Here is a 16,183-nt window from a genome sequence, read left to right as displayed (position 1 = left end):
ATACTAGTCATGCTAAGGGCGCAATATGTTCTTAATGATATTTTTGGTGCAACACCAATCTTAGCATCCAACATTCACCCCTTAATTACTTTGGTGTGCAACACCAAACTTAGCTCTTTGCAATAGAGAGAAATCTATTTAACTCCTTTATTGAAATAACTAAGAAAGTAAAACTACCGACATGTAGCTAATGACTTTCTTCCTCTTCTTCTAGTTTGTTAAGAGGAATGACCTCAACGGTAAAGAGGAGCTAGTCAGTGCCCCCTTTCTTGGCCTCTTCCCAGCAAGCTTTCTTTTGTAAATGGCTCGATTAAGCTTTCTTGCTGGTGGTCCAGGGATTGGATTGCTTGTGGTTAACCTCTCCTTCTTCCTTGATATGTTCAATGGTAGCTTGGTCACAATCCTCTCTTCGGTGTTGTTGTTGGTTGCCTTCACTTCTTTGATTTCAAGACTTGGTGGTTGTGTGATTGGTGGAGTGTCCTCTTTATCAAGAGCTTCTTGCATTGGTGGTTCAATGAGCCCTTCTTCTATGCAAATTCCTACCTCACTTGAGTATGGACTTCCTTGATTGTCTTCCTCACTTTCTTGTTCTTCCACTTCCTCTTTTGCACTCAATATTTGATTTAATAGCACTTTCATGGAGGAGGTTTGTTGTTCTTCCCAAGATTTCTTCATCTCCTCTTCATATCTTTCAATCATAGATTCAAGTGTTTAGATTTTTTGGTTCAGGGAAGTTTTTGGAGGTTGTGAGTTTTCATGTTCCTTTATCATCTCAAGTGGCTTCTGTGGATATGTAGTTTCAGGTTCAAATACCTCCACCACCTCATTCTTCATTGAAAGTTTGCTTGGCACAGGGACCTCTTTATCTTGCTTCTCCACTTCCTCCTTTACATCCACCAATTGGTCTTCATCTTCCTTGCTCAGCAGTTCTAAGTCTCTCCTCATTTGTTCTAAGTGCCCATCCATCTTCTTGAAAAGGGTTTCTTGCTCTTTCCAGGATTGTACTTGTCCTTCCAAGAGTTCTCTAGTTTGTGTCAGTGTTATAACAGTATGATTCACTTTGTGGCTCTGGGAGAAAATTCATTTCACTTGATTGTTCACACTCTTGTTGATATGCCCAGATACCACGAGGATAATGACATAAATCATTTTATGGTTCTGGACAATATCTTATGTGATTTGTTTGATAAATTTGTGGATCTGGAGCATATCCCTATAGATTGGAGTGCTCAGAATATGTGATTTTGTTGTTGATATTCCCATCTACCATTAGGATAATGACTTGAATAATATTGTGATGGTGCACAATATCCTATGAAATTTGTTTGATCAAAAGATGAGTTGAGCTCCATTTAAATTTTGTAAAATACACCACCAAAGAAAACTTAAATTCATATCTCGGGTAAGATTTGCTTAGTGAGGTAAAAACACAAACACCTTGATGTCAACTCAGAACAGAAAATTAAAAGAACAAAAACAAAGAGAATGCTTAATCTAGACTTCTCACCCACTTAATCATTGTCGATCTAAATCAATCCCCAGCAACAGCGCAAAAAACTTTATGGGTGAAAATTAGATTTCCACACAAACTCACCGGCAAGTGTACCGGGTCGCATCAGGTAGTAATAACTCACAAGAGTGAGGTCGATCCCACAGGGATTGATGGATCAAGCAATTTTAGTGGATGATATGTGAACAAACTGATTTCTGCTAGTAAAGAATTTCATAAAAGTAATCACGTTGTAAGTGTAGTTTCTAAACCAACAGAGAATCCTTTCGTACAAAAGTTTGGTTGTCACAAGCAACAAACCCTTAATAAAATTGATAACCGAAGTATTTAAACCTCGGGTCGTCTCTCAAGGAATTGCAGGGAAGTATGATTTATTATTGGTTATAGGAAAATTATCTTTTTGGGGTTTTTGAATAATGAACAGGAAAAGTAAATTGCAAGAATTAAAGTAATAACTAATAAAGCTCTTAGCAAGGTATGAGAACTGGAAATCCTATCCTAGTTATCCTTATCAACTGTGATGAGAATTGTTCATTACTCTCACTTAGTTAACCCTTACTAAATAAAGGAAACTCAAGTGGACTAATTAATTTAATTCCTCAAGTCCTAGTTAACTCCTAAGGAAAGACTAGCTTTAGAGGGATCCAAATCAACTAGCAAATTCCAATTATCAATCAACAAAGGAGTTTGATAACTCAAGTGTCACCAATTACTCAACCAAAGCCAAGGAAGAAAAATCTAAATTAAATTAAAAGCATCAATAACATGAATTTGAAGAAAGCAATCTTAAATCTGAAATACCTCAATTGTATTAAATAGAAAATCAAAGTAAACATGAGAATCCATAAATCAAATAGCAACATAAAGTGATCAATAGGAGGAATAGATAAACTAGAATGCTAGAATAAATAAAAGTAGAAGAGAACATAAATTAAAGGAACACTGAACCTGGAATTGAGAAGAAATAATCCTAAATCCTAAAACCTAAGAGAGAGGAGAGAGCCTCTCTCTCTAGAAAACTACATCTAAAAACCTAAAATTATGCATTATGAATGTTGTCTCCATGAATGAATGGATTCCCTCACTTTATAGCCTCTAATCTGTATTTTTTGGGCCAAAAAATGGGTCAGAAATAGCCTAGAAATCTCCCCCAGCGATTTCTGATATGTCCAGCACGCGGCAAAGTCACGCATACGGGTGGATTGAATTTTTTCCGGGTCACGCGTACGTGTGATCCATGCGTGCGCGTTGCCTATCTTCGAGGAAGCTATGACAAATTATATATCGTTCCAGAGCCCCAGATGTTAGCTTTCCAACACAACTGGAACAGCCTTATTTGGACCTTTGTAGCTCAAGTTATGGTCGATTTAGTACCAAGAGGTCACGCTAGACAGCTTTAGCAGTTCCTTCAGTTTCTTGTATTTCTTGCACTTTTGCATGCTTCCTTTCCATCCTCTAAGCCATTCCTGCCCTATAAACCCTGAAAACACTTAACACACATATTATGGCATCGAATGGTAATAAGATAGGATTAAACATTGCAAATTTAAGGCCAAAGAAGCATGTTTTTAATCATAGCACAAAATTAGGAAGGAAAACGTAAAACATGCGAATTGTATGAATAAGTGTGAGAATAACGGATAAAATACACTAGATTAAGCACAGGATAAACCCTAAAAATGGGGTTTATCAATATGTCTAGTCAAGCTAACAGTGGTGAATTGGGTGAAAAATGACCAACAAAAAGAAAATTTGGCAGCAGCTTAAAGAACAAGGAATGTAGATTGCAGCAAATGTAAAGGAAATTGGGTGTAGGGGCAATAAATCATGACTTAGAGCAATTGCAGAAAATTATACTTGCAGGAAGAGTAAATCAGATTGAATCATGAACAAAAATGTAAAGTTGCAGAGAAGTAGAATTGCAGAAGAGTAAATCAAGCACAATGAAAACAAAACTGTGAAATTGAATTCAAGACTGAAATATGACAATTGCAGAAAGATAAAAGTATATCAAAGAGAGTCTTCTATTCCACTCCTACTCCTACTGCTATTGCTCTCTAGCAGAGCCAGCCTCCCATCTCCTAATGAAATGAAATTGATGCCTTTATATAGGCTTTACAAAATGAAAATGAAATTGAAATTGAAAATAAATTACAATTTAAATGAAATTCCTAATCTAGCTTTTTCTTGTGCCTTTGAGTCATGTTGATGGGCTTTGCTTGTTTTGGGGCTTCAATGAAATGGGTTGATTTGGATTTGGCTTTGAATAAGTGGGTAAGGGATGGCTTAGTGATGCTCCAGTGGAGCGTTCAGTTGGGAAAGTGAATGCCCCGTTCATTCCCTTTGGTGCGCCAATGGTGCGTGCCTTTCTTAGTTGGCGCTCGCTTTTTGAACGCTACGCTCCTTGAGTGAGCGCTCCTTTGGTACGCATTTAGTGCTTCCTTGGTTGAGCGCTCCTCCTTTGATGCTTGCTTTATGAACGCTACACTCAATATTTGAGCGCTAAGTTCACTATTTGAATGCTGCTTAGTGCATAGGATGGCCTCCCAAGTGTGAAAGTCACGACAAAGGTGAAAAAGTGAGCGCCACGCTCACTTCCAAAGTGAACGCTAAACTTGTTTGGCTATTGAGCGTGGTTTTTGGGCCATAAAGATGCCTATCACTTGTGCTTTAATTTCATGCCAAATATAGATTATTATATATCGTTGGAAAGCTCTGAATGTCAGCTTTCCAACGCAACTTAAAGCGCATCAATTAGACATCTGTACCTCAAGTTATGGTCCTTTGAAAAAGGTATGGTCATGCTGTTTTGGAGGCCGAAAACGCTCAATTAGTGAGCGTAGCGTTCACTAAGTGAACGCTGTTTGGAGGCCAAAGTTAGTGCCAGCTTCTGAAGCCCAAACATAATGTTCACCCCCATACTATTATATATCGTTGGAAAGCTCTGGATGTCTACTTTTTAATGCATTTGAGAGCGCACCATTCAAAGCTCTACAGCTCAAGTTATCTTCCTTGGAAGGTGGAGTGGTCAGCTGGCCTTACTGCAGGTTGATACTATGTTCATCTTTGCACTTTTGGGGTAAGTTTTCTCCCTCAGATTTAGTGTCCAACATGCTGTGCCATATATGCTTGGAAAGCTCTAGATTCCTAACTTTCAATGCCACTAAAATCACCTCATTTGGAGTTTTGTAGTTCAAGTCATTCTTGTTGGAGTGTGAAGAGGTCAGGGTTGCAAATCCTCTTTGCTTAACTCAGAAGCCTCTTTGAGTTTGTTTCCAACTCTTTTGCCACCTTGGGAGTGTGATTCTTCTTTTAGTACTTTTATTGCTTCTTTTTCTATTATTTCCTACAAAATTTATAAAATCAAAAGATCAAAGAAATATACCATTTAAGCACAAAAGTATTCAATATTTAAGCACTAATCATCAATTTCTTGTATAAAAAGGCATAGAAAAACATGACATGATGACATGTCATCACAACACCAAACTTAAACCTTGATTGTCCCCAAGCAAGAAAAGAATCATGCAATAATGATTGACAATCCAAGGTAAGAAGAATAGCAACTCAATGTTCATGGTTGGCTAGTTTTCTATGCATGCTACAATCACAAAAGAGAGGTAAATGATTGATGCTTTTATCTAGCTCAATTTATGAAATCTTTTTCTTTTGTTTCTTCCTTGAAATAAGCTTTTGATTTTCTTATTAGCTTCTCCTTTTGGGTGCTTTTCCCCATGAGTTGATAACAAAGCTACGACTCTAAATGCTTTGTTTTCAAGTATTACCACTTGATACATAAGCACCACAAGTATTTAATTAGAGGACTTCTTCAAGATCATTTGTTTCTTTTTTTTACTCTCTAATCATTGATGCTTAGAGCCTTGAGCTTTGAGGGAGTGCATTTGCGCTTGAGCCTAACCTTGACTCTAAGTATTTTGTTTTCAAGCCTTTTGTTTGATACATAAACACCACAAGTACTTAACAAATGAATTGTTATTGGTACTCAGAGCCTTCAGCTTTCTCATTCTTTCCCTTTTTCTTTTCTTTCCTTAATTTGCAATTGCTTCTTCAAGGTTTTCATGATTTCAAAAGATTTCACAAAATGTCCTAGATGAAAACTTCAATTAAATAAAATCTAATGCAATTGAGCAACAATTAATCATACTAGCCTTCCAAAACTTGTATGCTTATGCTGCATTCTTCTTTAATGACCTTGTTTATTTATGATCATGATGCTTTATTGCTTTTGAACTCACAAAATTCAAGATGGTAGTCATAATGTCACAGTAACATGTTAAAATTCAAAATTCAGGCTATGCTTATTCATAACGCACATGCATACAGAGAAGATAAAAACAATCATGAAATTTACAGTGCTCGAAGTAAGTAGGAGGAAAAAGGAGCGTTACCACCTTATAGTTCATCTTCCTTGTTGTTGTCCTTTTCCTCTTATTCTTCCCTTTCCCTTGCCAAACTCAGAATTCTTGCTCATCCTCAAGCAACAATTAGAACAGTGGTGATGGGGCTAAGATGGATCATGAGTGTCTTACACAATGAAATGTTAGTAGTACATATGTTTAAGCAAGCAAAATTAAGAATAACAATGAAGGCACAGAGAAACAGAGACATTTTGATTGCAAAAACCAGTGGGGTGTGCATGATACATGGCATAAAAGATAAGTGGCACACCAAACTTAGTGTGACACTTTCACTTGAAATTGATGCAAGCATCTAGTAAAGATTGGAACCAAATTTTGTTGCATAGCAACACCAAACTTAGAATGCAATCACATGTCAATTTATTTGAACAAAGGAAACTGTTATATGTTAAATACAATTACCAAGTAAAGAATCTGTCATGAGTAGGGAATTATTGGTGAGGTATTAACAAAAACAGTTAAGGAGCAAAATAAATGAAAGTATTAAAAACAAAGAAATGGCTAAACCAAATAGAATGAAAAAGTGTCAAACTAAAATAAAAAATAACATTGCAAAGGCATTATGATTATGCAGACAAGTGTTGTTGCTAGATTTATTTGCACAGAAAATTAAGTGGCACACCAAACTTAGAAACTTAGTGTGACACTTCTATTTAGAATTGATGCAATCATCCATATGGATTTGAAAACAAATTGTTGCAAGGCAACACCAAACTTAGAATGTAATCATATGCCAATTTATTGAAAATAAACAAAGCAGACAAAGAAACTAAACAAAGCAAAGAAATGAAATGTTACCTAAAGTTGGGTTGCCTCCCAACAAGCGCTCTTTTAGTGTCATTAGCTTGACATGTTGTTCTTTACTTTCTTCCTCTTCTTCAAGTTTGTTAAGAGGAATGACCTCAAGGGGAGAGATGAACTAGCTAGTGTCCCCTGTCTTGGTCTCTCCTCAGCAAGCTTCCTTTTGTTAATGGCTTGATTGAGCTTGCTTGCTGGATCAGGGGTAGGATTGGTGCTCTTGTTAATTGCCTTCACTTCTTGGATATCAATACTTGGTGGTTGTGTGATAGTTGGAGCATTATTTACATCAAAAGCTTCTTGCATTGGTGGTTCCATGAGCCCTTCCTCTATGCACTTCTCTGCTTCAACTGAGTGTGACTTCTCTTGATTTTCTTCCTCCATTCCTTCTTCATGATTTTCCATTAAGTCCTTTGGGAGGGAATCTTCATGTTCTATTGTCACTTCAATTAGCCTCTGTAGATTTGGAATCCTGGGCTCATATACCTCCACCACCTCATTCCCCAATAAAGTTTCACTTGGTATAGGGACTTTTTCATCTTGCTCTTCCACTTTCTCACTCACAGATTGTTCTTTACCCTCAATTATTGGCTCTCCTAAGTTTCTCCTGCTTTGCTCTAAGTGCCCATCCATCTTCTTGAAGAGGATTTCTTTCCATGATTGTTTGTGTTTTTCCAAGAGTTGTCCTTGTCTTTCAATGACTTGGTATCGGCTTTCCAAGGATTCTTTGGACCATTGAAGGTAATCCTCAACTGCTAGTTCAAGAGATGAAGGTTGAGAGTAATTTTAGTGACATGGATGTGTTGTGGTAAAGTTGTGTTGAGGGGTGTGGAATGAGTTTTGTGAGTTGTGGAATGAATTTTGTGGTTGGTGGGCTGAGTTGTATGGATCTTGGAGGAAACTTTGTGTTGAGGCAAAATCAAGTGATGAAGAATTTTCAAATGAAAAACTGGGAGGTGAGGGTGGACAATTTTGCATGAATGAATTGAAGGTCTGCTCAAGTGATGATGGCTCTTGATAAGTGGGGTATGCACTATCAAATGCTTTTTGGTTTTGCTCCTTCTATTCACAATGTGAGTCATTAATGAATTCATCACAAAATGGATCATGTTGTGGTCCTGGGGAGCAATTTTGCATGAATTCATTAATAGCAGGATCAAGTGATAATGTCTCTGGATGAGTAGCATATGGAGCATTAAAATTCCCTTCCCAGCCATAGCTTGTGTCAGTGTTATAATAGTATAATTCACTTTGTGGCTCTAGGAAGAAATTCATTTCACTTGATTGTTCACACTCTTGTTGATATGCCCAGATTCCATGAGGATAATGACATAAATCATTTTGTGGTTCTGGACAATATCTTATGTGATTTGCTTGATGAATTTGTGGCTCTAGAGCATATCCCCATGGATTAGAGTGCTCAGAATATGTGATTTCTTGTTGATATTTCCATCCACCATTAGGATAATGACTTGAATTATATTTTGATGGTGGGCAATATCCCATGAAATTTGTTTAATCAAAAGATGAGTTGAACTCCATTTGAATTTTGTAAAATACACCACCAAAGAAAACGTAAATTTATATCTCAGGTAAGATTTGCTCAGTGAGGCAAAAATAAAGAAAATGCTTAATCTATACTTCTCAGCTACTTAATCATTGTCGATCTAAATCATTCCCCGGCAACGGCGCCAAAAACTTGATGAGTGAAAATTAGATTTCCACACAAACTCACCGGCAAGTGTACCGGGTCGTATCAAGTAGTAATAACTCACAAGAGTGAGGTCGATCCCATAGGGATTGATGGATCAAGCAATTTTAGTGGATGATATGTCTAGTGAAGCTAACAGTGGTGAATTGGGTGAAAAGTGACCAACAAAAAGTAAATTTGCAGGAATTGTAAAATGCAGAAAGTAAATTTGGCAGAAGCTTAAAGAACAAGGAATGTAGATTGCAGCAAACATAAAGGGAATTGGGCACTAGGAATTTAATGAAACAGTAAATCATGACTTAGAGTAATTGTAGAAAATTAAACTTGCAGGAAGAGTAAATCAGATTGAATCATGAACAGAAATGTAAAGTTGCAGAGAAGTAGAAGTGCAGAAGAGTAAATCAAGCTCAATGAAAATGAAACTTTGAAATTGAATTCAAGACTGAAATATGACAATTGCAGAAAGATAAAAGTGTATCAAAGAGAGTCTTCTATTCTACTCCTACTCCTACTCTTATTGCTCTCTAGCAGAGCCAGCCTCCCATCTCCTAATGAAATGAAATTGATGCCTTTATATAGGCTTTACAAAATAAAAATGAAATTGAAATTGAAAATAAATTACAATTTAAATGAAATTCTTAATCTAGCTTTTTCTTGTGCCTTTGAGTCATGTTGATGGGCTTTTCTTGTTTTGGGGCTTCAATGAAATGGGTTGATTTGGATTTGGATTTGAATAAATGGGTCAGGGATGGCTTGGTGATGCTCCAGTGGAGCGTTTATTTGGGAAAGTGAATGCCCTGTTCATTCCCTTTGGTGCACCAATTTGGTGCATGCCTTTCTTGGTTGGCACTCGCTTTTTGAACGCTACGCTCCTTGAGTGAGCGCTCTTTTGGTGCGCATTTTGTGCTTCCTTGGTTGAGCGCTCCTCCTTTGATGCTTGCTTTATGAACGCTACACTCAATATTTGAGCGCTAAGTTCACTATTTGAATGCTGCTTAGTGCATAGGATGGCCTCCCAAGTGTGAAAGTCATGACAAAGGTGAAAAAGTGAGCGCCACACTCACTTGTTCTTCAATTTCATGCTAAATATAGATTGTTATATTTCGTTGGAACACTCTGAATGTCAGCTTTCCAACGCAACTGGAAGCGCATCAATTGGACATTTGTACCTCAAGTTATGGTCCTTTGAAGAAGGCATCGTCATGCTCAATTAGTGAGCTTGGCGTTCACTTAATGAGCGCTATTTGAAGGCCAAAGTTAGCGGCAGCTTCTGAAGCCCAAACTTAATATTCACCCCATACTATTACATATCTTTGAAAAGCTCTGGATATCTACTTTCCAATGCATTTGAGAGCACATCATTGGAAGGTGGAGAGGTCAGCTGGCCTTACTGCAGGTTGATACTATGTTTATCTTTGCACTTTCGGGGTAAGTTTTCTCCCTCAAATTTAGTGTCCACTGATGAGAGGAACTTTTGCGTGGTCTAGAAAATTGCGGATGAATCCTCGTTGCTAGTATAGTTTCTAAACCTTCAAAAGTCCTTTCATACAAACGGTTTGGTTGTCACAAGTAACAAACCCCTTAAAAATTGTTAACCGAGTATTCAAACCTCGGGTCGTCTTCTCAAGAAACTGCAGGGAAGTATGTTCTTATTATTGGCTATAAAGGTTGTAATCGGGGTTTAGAAGATGAGAAGCAACTGATTTAAATGGCAATTAAAATCAATAAATAACTGTAAAGCAACTTTTGGCATGGTAAGAGAAATTGGAAGTCCAACTTGGTTATCCCTCTCAACAATAATGAAAGTTGAATCTTAATTCCTCTTAGTTAACCTTTAAAGCAAAGGAAAGTCAAGGGACTAATTAGTTTGACCTTCGAATCCTATTTATTTCCTAAGAAAAAGTTAGGATTATTGAAGTTCAGTTCAATTAGCAAGATAACGATTATCAATTATGCTGAGTTTGATAATGTTGAGTTACTGATTTCTCTCTCCCTGAATGGATGCATTCCCCCACTTCATAAGCTCTGGTCTATGCCTTCTGGACTTGGATTTGGGCCAAAAAGGGCTTCAAAATTCGCTATGAGTGTTTTCTGCCATTTCTAGTGCGTGGCCTCTGTCACGCGTCCGCGTGGGTCACGCGGTCGCTTCATTCGGAGCTTTTCCTTGCCACGCGGTCGCGTCAGTCATGCGACTGCGTCATATGCATTCTGCTTAAGGCGCGCGGTCGCGTCAATCATGCGACCGCGTCACTGCTTCTTTGCGCTTGGCATGCGTCCGCGTCGCCCATGCGATCACGTGGATGCTAATTTCTTCAGAAGCTCCGTTTTGTGCTTTCCTTCCAATTTTGTATGTTTCCTTTCCATCCTTTAAGTCATTCCTACCTTAGAAGATCTGAAAACTACTCAACACACTAATCACGACATCGAATGGAATTAAAGGTGATTAAAATAATTAATTTAAAAGCATAGAAAACATGTTTTTCACATACATCACATATTAAGGAAGGAGAGTAAAACCATGCAATTAACATGAATAAGTGGTTGGAGGATTGAATAAATCACTCAAATTAAGCACAAAATACATCATAAAATATTGGTTTATCATCCACCATGTAGTGCCATATATTCTTGGAAAGCTCTAGATTCCTACTTTCCAATGCCACTAAAGTCACCTCATTTGAGATTTTGTAGCTCAAGTTATTTTTGTTGGAGTGTGAAGAGGTCAGGGTTGCAAATCCTCTTTGCTTAACTCAGAAGCCTCTTTGAGTTTGTTTCCAACTCTTTTGCCACATTGGGAGTATGATTCTTCTTTTAGTGCTTTTATTGCTTCTTTTTCTATTATTTCCTACAAAATTTATAAAATCAAAAGATCAAAGAAATATACCATTTAAGCACAAAAGCATTCAATATTTAAGCACTGATCATCAATTTCTTGTATAAAAAGGCATAGAAAAACTTGACATGATAACATGTCATCAATATGAAATGAATTTTGTGAGTAATCAAGTGTGTCTTGTGGTTGGTAAAATGAATTTTATGGATCTTAGAGGAAACTTTGTGTTGAGGTATAGTCAAGTGATGAAGGATTTTCAAATGAAAAACGAGGAGGTGAAGCTGGACAACTTTGCATAAATGAGTTGAAGGTTTGCTCAAGTGATGATGGCTCTTGATTAATGGAGTATAACATATTGAGTGCTCTCTGATTTTGATCCTCCGAAGCACAACTTGAAGAATTGTTGAATTCATCACAATATGCATCATCTTGTGGCATTGGAGGACAATATTGCATGAATTTATTGAAAGCAAAATCCAGTGATGATGTATCTTGATGAGTGGAGTATGAACTATTGAATGCTGTTTGGTTTTGATCCTCCCACCCACAACTTGAGTGATTGTTGAATTCATCATAGTGTGGATTATTTTATGGTATGGAGGAGCAATCTTCCATGTATGTATTGACAGCATAGTCAAGTGATAATGTCTTTGAATGATTAGAATGTGAATCATTGCAATTCCCTTCCCATCCATCTTTTGTGTGCGTGTCATAATAGTATGAGTCACTTTGTGGCTCTGGGAAGTAGTTCATTTCACTTGATTGTTCATACTCTCTCTTTCCTTGTTGATATCCCAGTCACCATGAGGATAATGACCTAAATCATCTTGTGGTGGTGGGCAATATCTCATGAAATTTTCTTGATCATTTTCTGAAGCATATTTCCATTGATTGGGTTGCTCAGAATATGTAATTTCTTGGTGATATTCCCGTCCACCATTAGGATACTAATATGAATCATTTTGTGGTGTTGAGTAATATCCCATGAAATTTTCTTGCTCATGTTGTGGTTCTGAAGCATATCTCCATTGATTGGAGTGCTCAGAATCTGTGATTTGTTGGTGATATTCCCAGCCACCATTAGAATAGTTAATTGGCGATGGTGGGTAATATCCCAAAAATTTGTTTGATCACAAGATGAGTTGAACTCCTTTTGAATTTTGTAAAACACATCACTAATGAAAATTGAAATTCATGTTGCAGAGAAGAATTTCTTAGTGAGGCAATAACTCAAATACCTTGGTATCAATTTAAAACAAAAAATTAAAAAGAACAAAAAATAAAGAAAATGCTTAATCTAGACTTCTCACCTACTTAATCATTGTCGATCTATATCAATCCCCGGCAACGGCGCCAAAAACTTGATGAGGGGAAAAACGATTCCACACAAACTCACCGGCAAGTGTACCGAGTCGCATCAAGTAGTAATAACTCACAAGAGTGAGGTCAATCCCACAGGGATTGATGGATCAAGCAACTTTAGTGAGGTGATTAGTTTAGTCAAGCTAACAGTGGTGAATTGGGTGAAATTGAAGCAGTAGAAAGTAAATTGCAATGAAGATAAAGTGTAGAAGGTAAATTGGCAGAAACTTAAAGAGAAAGAAAAGTAAAGTGCAGCAAATGTAAAGGGAATTGGGTGCTGGGAAATTAAAGAAAGCAATAAATCAGAACTCAGAACAATTGCAGAAGAATTAAATTGCATGAAAAGTAAATTCAGATCACAGCAAACTCAAATGTAAAGTTGCAGAAAGTAAATTTGCAGAAGAGGATTATCAGAAACTGAAATTGCATAAGCCAAATTGAATTCAATACTGAAATGTAAAAGTGCAAAAAAATAAAAGTGTTTCAAGAGAGCCTTCTATTCTACTCCTACTCCTACTCCTACTGCTGCCTACTACTACTGCAGCCTACTGTCCGTCCCGTTCCTAACAGAACTAAAGCCTTTTTATAGGCATTCCTAAATTACAAATGAAATTCAAATTGGAAACCAATTATAATTAAATGCCAAATTCCTATTCTAGATGATCCTTGTGCCTTTGAGTGAAGTCAATTGGGCTCTGCTTGCTTTTGTCTGTTAATGGGCTTAGAATCAGCTTTAATTGAGCAGAGATTCATTTCCATGAGAACAGATCATTTCTAAATTGAGTGCAGCGTTCATTCACCCACGCGTACGCGTTCCTCACGCTTGCGCGTGCTTTTACATTTTCGCCCATCGACGCATACGCGTCATGTACGCGTGCGCGTCCCTTGCAGCGTTCTCTTAATGAGCACTATGTTTGCTTAATGAACGCTGCCCCACGCGTGCGCGTCATGTACGCGTGCGCGTGGGTAGCAAAATCTCAATTCCAGGCTTCATCGCTAGCCATGCGTGCGCGTGCTTCATCCGAGGTTCTCCATCGACGCGTGCGCGTCAAGCACGCGTGCGTGTCGATTGCAAAACTTTGCCTACAAATTTGAATATGCCCGAAAATGCTGGCTTACTGAATGTAGTGCACTCTTTTGAAAACGAGCGCCAAACACTTCCACCCATACGTGTCATGCACGCGTACGTGTGGTTCTTTGAAAATTGCCCCTGACGCGTAAGCGTCCCATGTGTGTGTGCGTTGCTTACTGAGCGTGGCGTTCTTACTTATTTTGTGCTTTCTGCCTCTTTTTTTCTCCATCTTTTCACCTGTCATCAACCAAACAGATACATCAAAGCCTTGGCATAATCATCAATTCTTGCATCATTCATATTATCAACCAAATCTTGCAAGAAATCTAATGAAAATGCATAAAATTATCAATGTTTGATTAATTATCAATTCTTGCATCATTCATATTATCAATGTCATACTAAGTTCTAAGTTTAGTGTGCCACTTAATTCTCTATGCAATTCATTAAACAACACCCCTTGTCTGCATAATCATAATGCCCTTTGCAATGTTATCTTTCTTTTAGTTAGACAATTTTAGTTTTCTCTTTGTTTTAGTCATTTCCTTGTTTTTAATGCTTTCTTTTATTAACTATTTTTGTTAATACATCACCAAGAGATCCTTATTCATGACAGATTCTTGGCTTGGTGATTGCATTTAACATATAACAGCTCCTTTTGTTTAGTTTTAGTTCAAATAAATTGACATGTGGTTGTATTCTAAGTTTGGTGTTGCTATGCAACAAAATTTGGTTCCAATCCTTACTAGATACTTGCATGAATTCCAATTGAAAGTGTCACACTAAGTTTGGTGTGCCACTTATCTTTTATGCCATGTATCATGCACACCCTCTTATGTTTGCAATCACAATGTCTCTGTCTCTTGTGCTTTTATTGTTATCTTTAATTTTGCTTGTTGGAAAACACATGTACTGCTAACATTTCATTGTGTAAGACATTCATGATCCATCTTAGCCCCATAGCCATTGTTCTAATTATTGCTTGAGGATGAGCAAGCAATCTGAGTTTGGCAAAGGAAAGGGGGAAGAACGGGAGGAAAATGGCAACAATAGAGAAGATGAGCTACAAGGTTGTAAAGTTCATTTTCCTCTCATTTGTTTCCAGCACTTTAAATTGCATGATTGTCTTTATCTTCTCTGTATGCATGTGTGGTTCGAATAAGCATAGCTTGAATTTTGATTTGTAACATGTTGCCATGCCATTATAACTACCAACTTGAGTTTTGTAAGTTCAAAAGTAATAAAAGTATCATGATCATAAACAAATAGGGTCATTAAAGAAGAATTTAGCATGTGCATACAAGTATTGGAAGGCTAGTTTGATTAATTGTTGCTCAACTGCATTAGATTTTATTTAATTGAAGTTTTCATCTAGGACATTTTGTGAAATCTTTGGAAATCATGAAAACCTTGAAGAAGCAATTGTAAATTAAGAAAAGCAAAAGGGAAAGATTGAGAAAGCTGAAGGCTCTGAGTACCAATGATAATTGTCAAGTACTTGTGGTGTTTATGTATCAAGCAAAAAGCTTGAAAACAAAACACTTAGAGTCAAGGCTAGGCTCAAGTGCAAAAGCACTCCCTCAAAGCTCAAGGTTCTGAGCATCAATGATTAGAGAGTCAAAAAAAGAAACAAATGACCTTAATGAAGTCCTCTAATTCAACGCTTGTGGTGCTTATGTGTCAAGTGGTAATACTTGAAAATAAAGCATTTAGAATTGTAGCTTTGTTATCAACTTATGGGGTAAAACACCCAAAAGGAGAAGCTAATAAGAAAATCAAAAGCTTGTTTCAAGGAAGAATTATAAGGAAAAGATTTCATAAATTGAGCTAGATAGAAGCATCAATCATTTACATTTCTTTTGTGATTGTAGCATGCATAGAAAACTAGCCTACCATGAACATTAACTTACTATTCTTCTTACCTTCGATTGTCAATCTTAATTGCATGATTCTTTTCTTGCTTGGGGACAAGCAAGGTTTAAATTTGGTGTTGTGATGACATGTCATCATGTCATGTTTTTCTATGCTTTTTCATATAAGAAATTGATGATTTGTGCTTAAATATTGAATGCTTTTGTGCTTAAATATTATATTTCTTTGATCTTTTGGTTTGATAAACTTTGTTGGAAATAAGTAGAAAAAGAAGCAAAGAAGCACAAATTAAGCTCAATTAAGCTCAAAAGGAGCAAAGAAGATTTGCAACCCTGACCTCTTTACACTCCAACAAGAATAACTCGAGCTACAAAACTCCATATGAGGTGATTTTAGTAGCATTGGAAAGTAGACATCTAGAGCTTTCCAAGAATATATGGAACTGCACGATGGACACTAAATCTGCAGGAGAAAACTTGTGCCAAAAGTGCATAGATGAACATGATATCAACCTGGCCTGCAGTAAGGCCAGCTGACCTCTTCACCTTCTAAGGAGGATAACGTGAGCTGTAGAGCTTGGAATGAT

The sequence above is a fragment of the Arachis ipaensis genome, chromosome B05 (assembly GCF_000816755.2).
Source record: "Arachis ipaensis cultivar K30076 chromosome B05, Araip1.1, whole genome shotgun sequence".
In the NCBI taxonomy this organism is placed as follows: domain Eukaryota; kingdom Viridiplantae; phylum Streptophyta; class Magnoliopsida; order Fabales; family Fabaceae; genus Arachis; species Arachis ipaensis.
Note: the sequence above shows the minus strand (reverse complement) of the source record.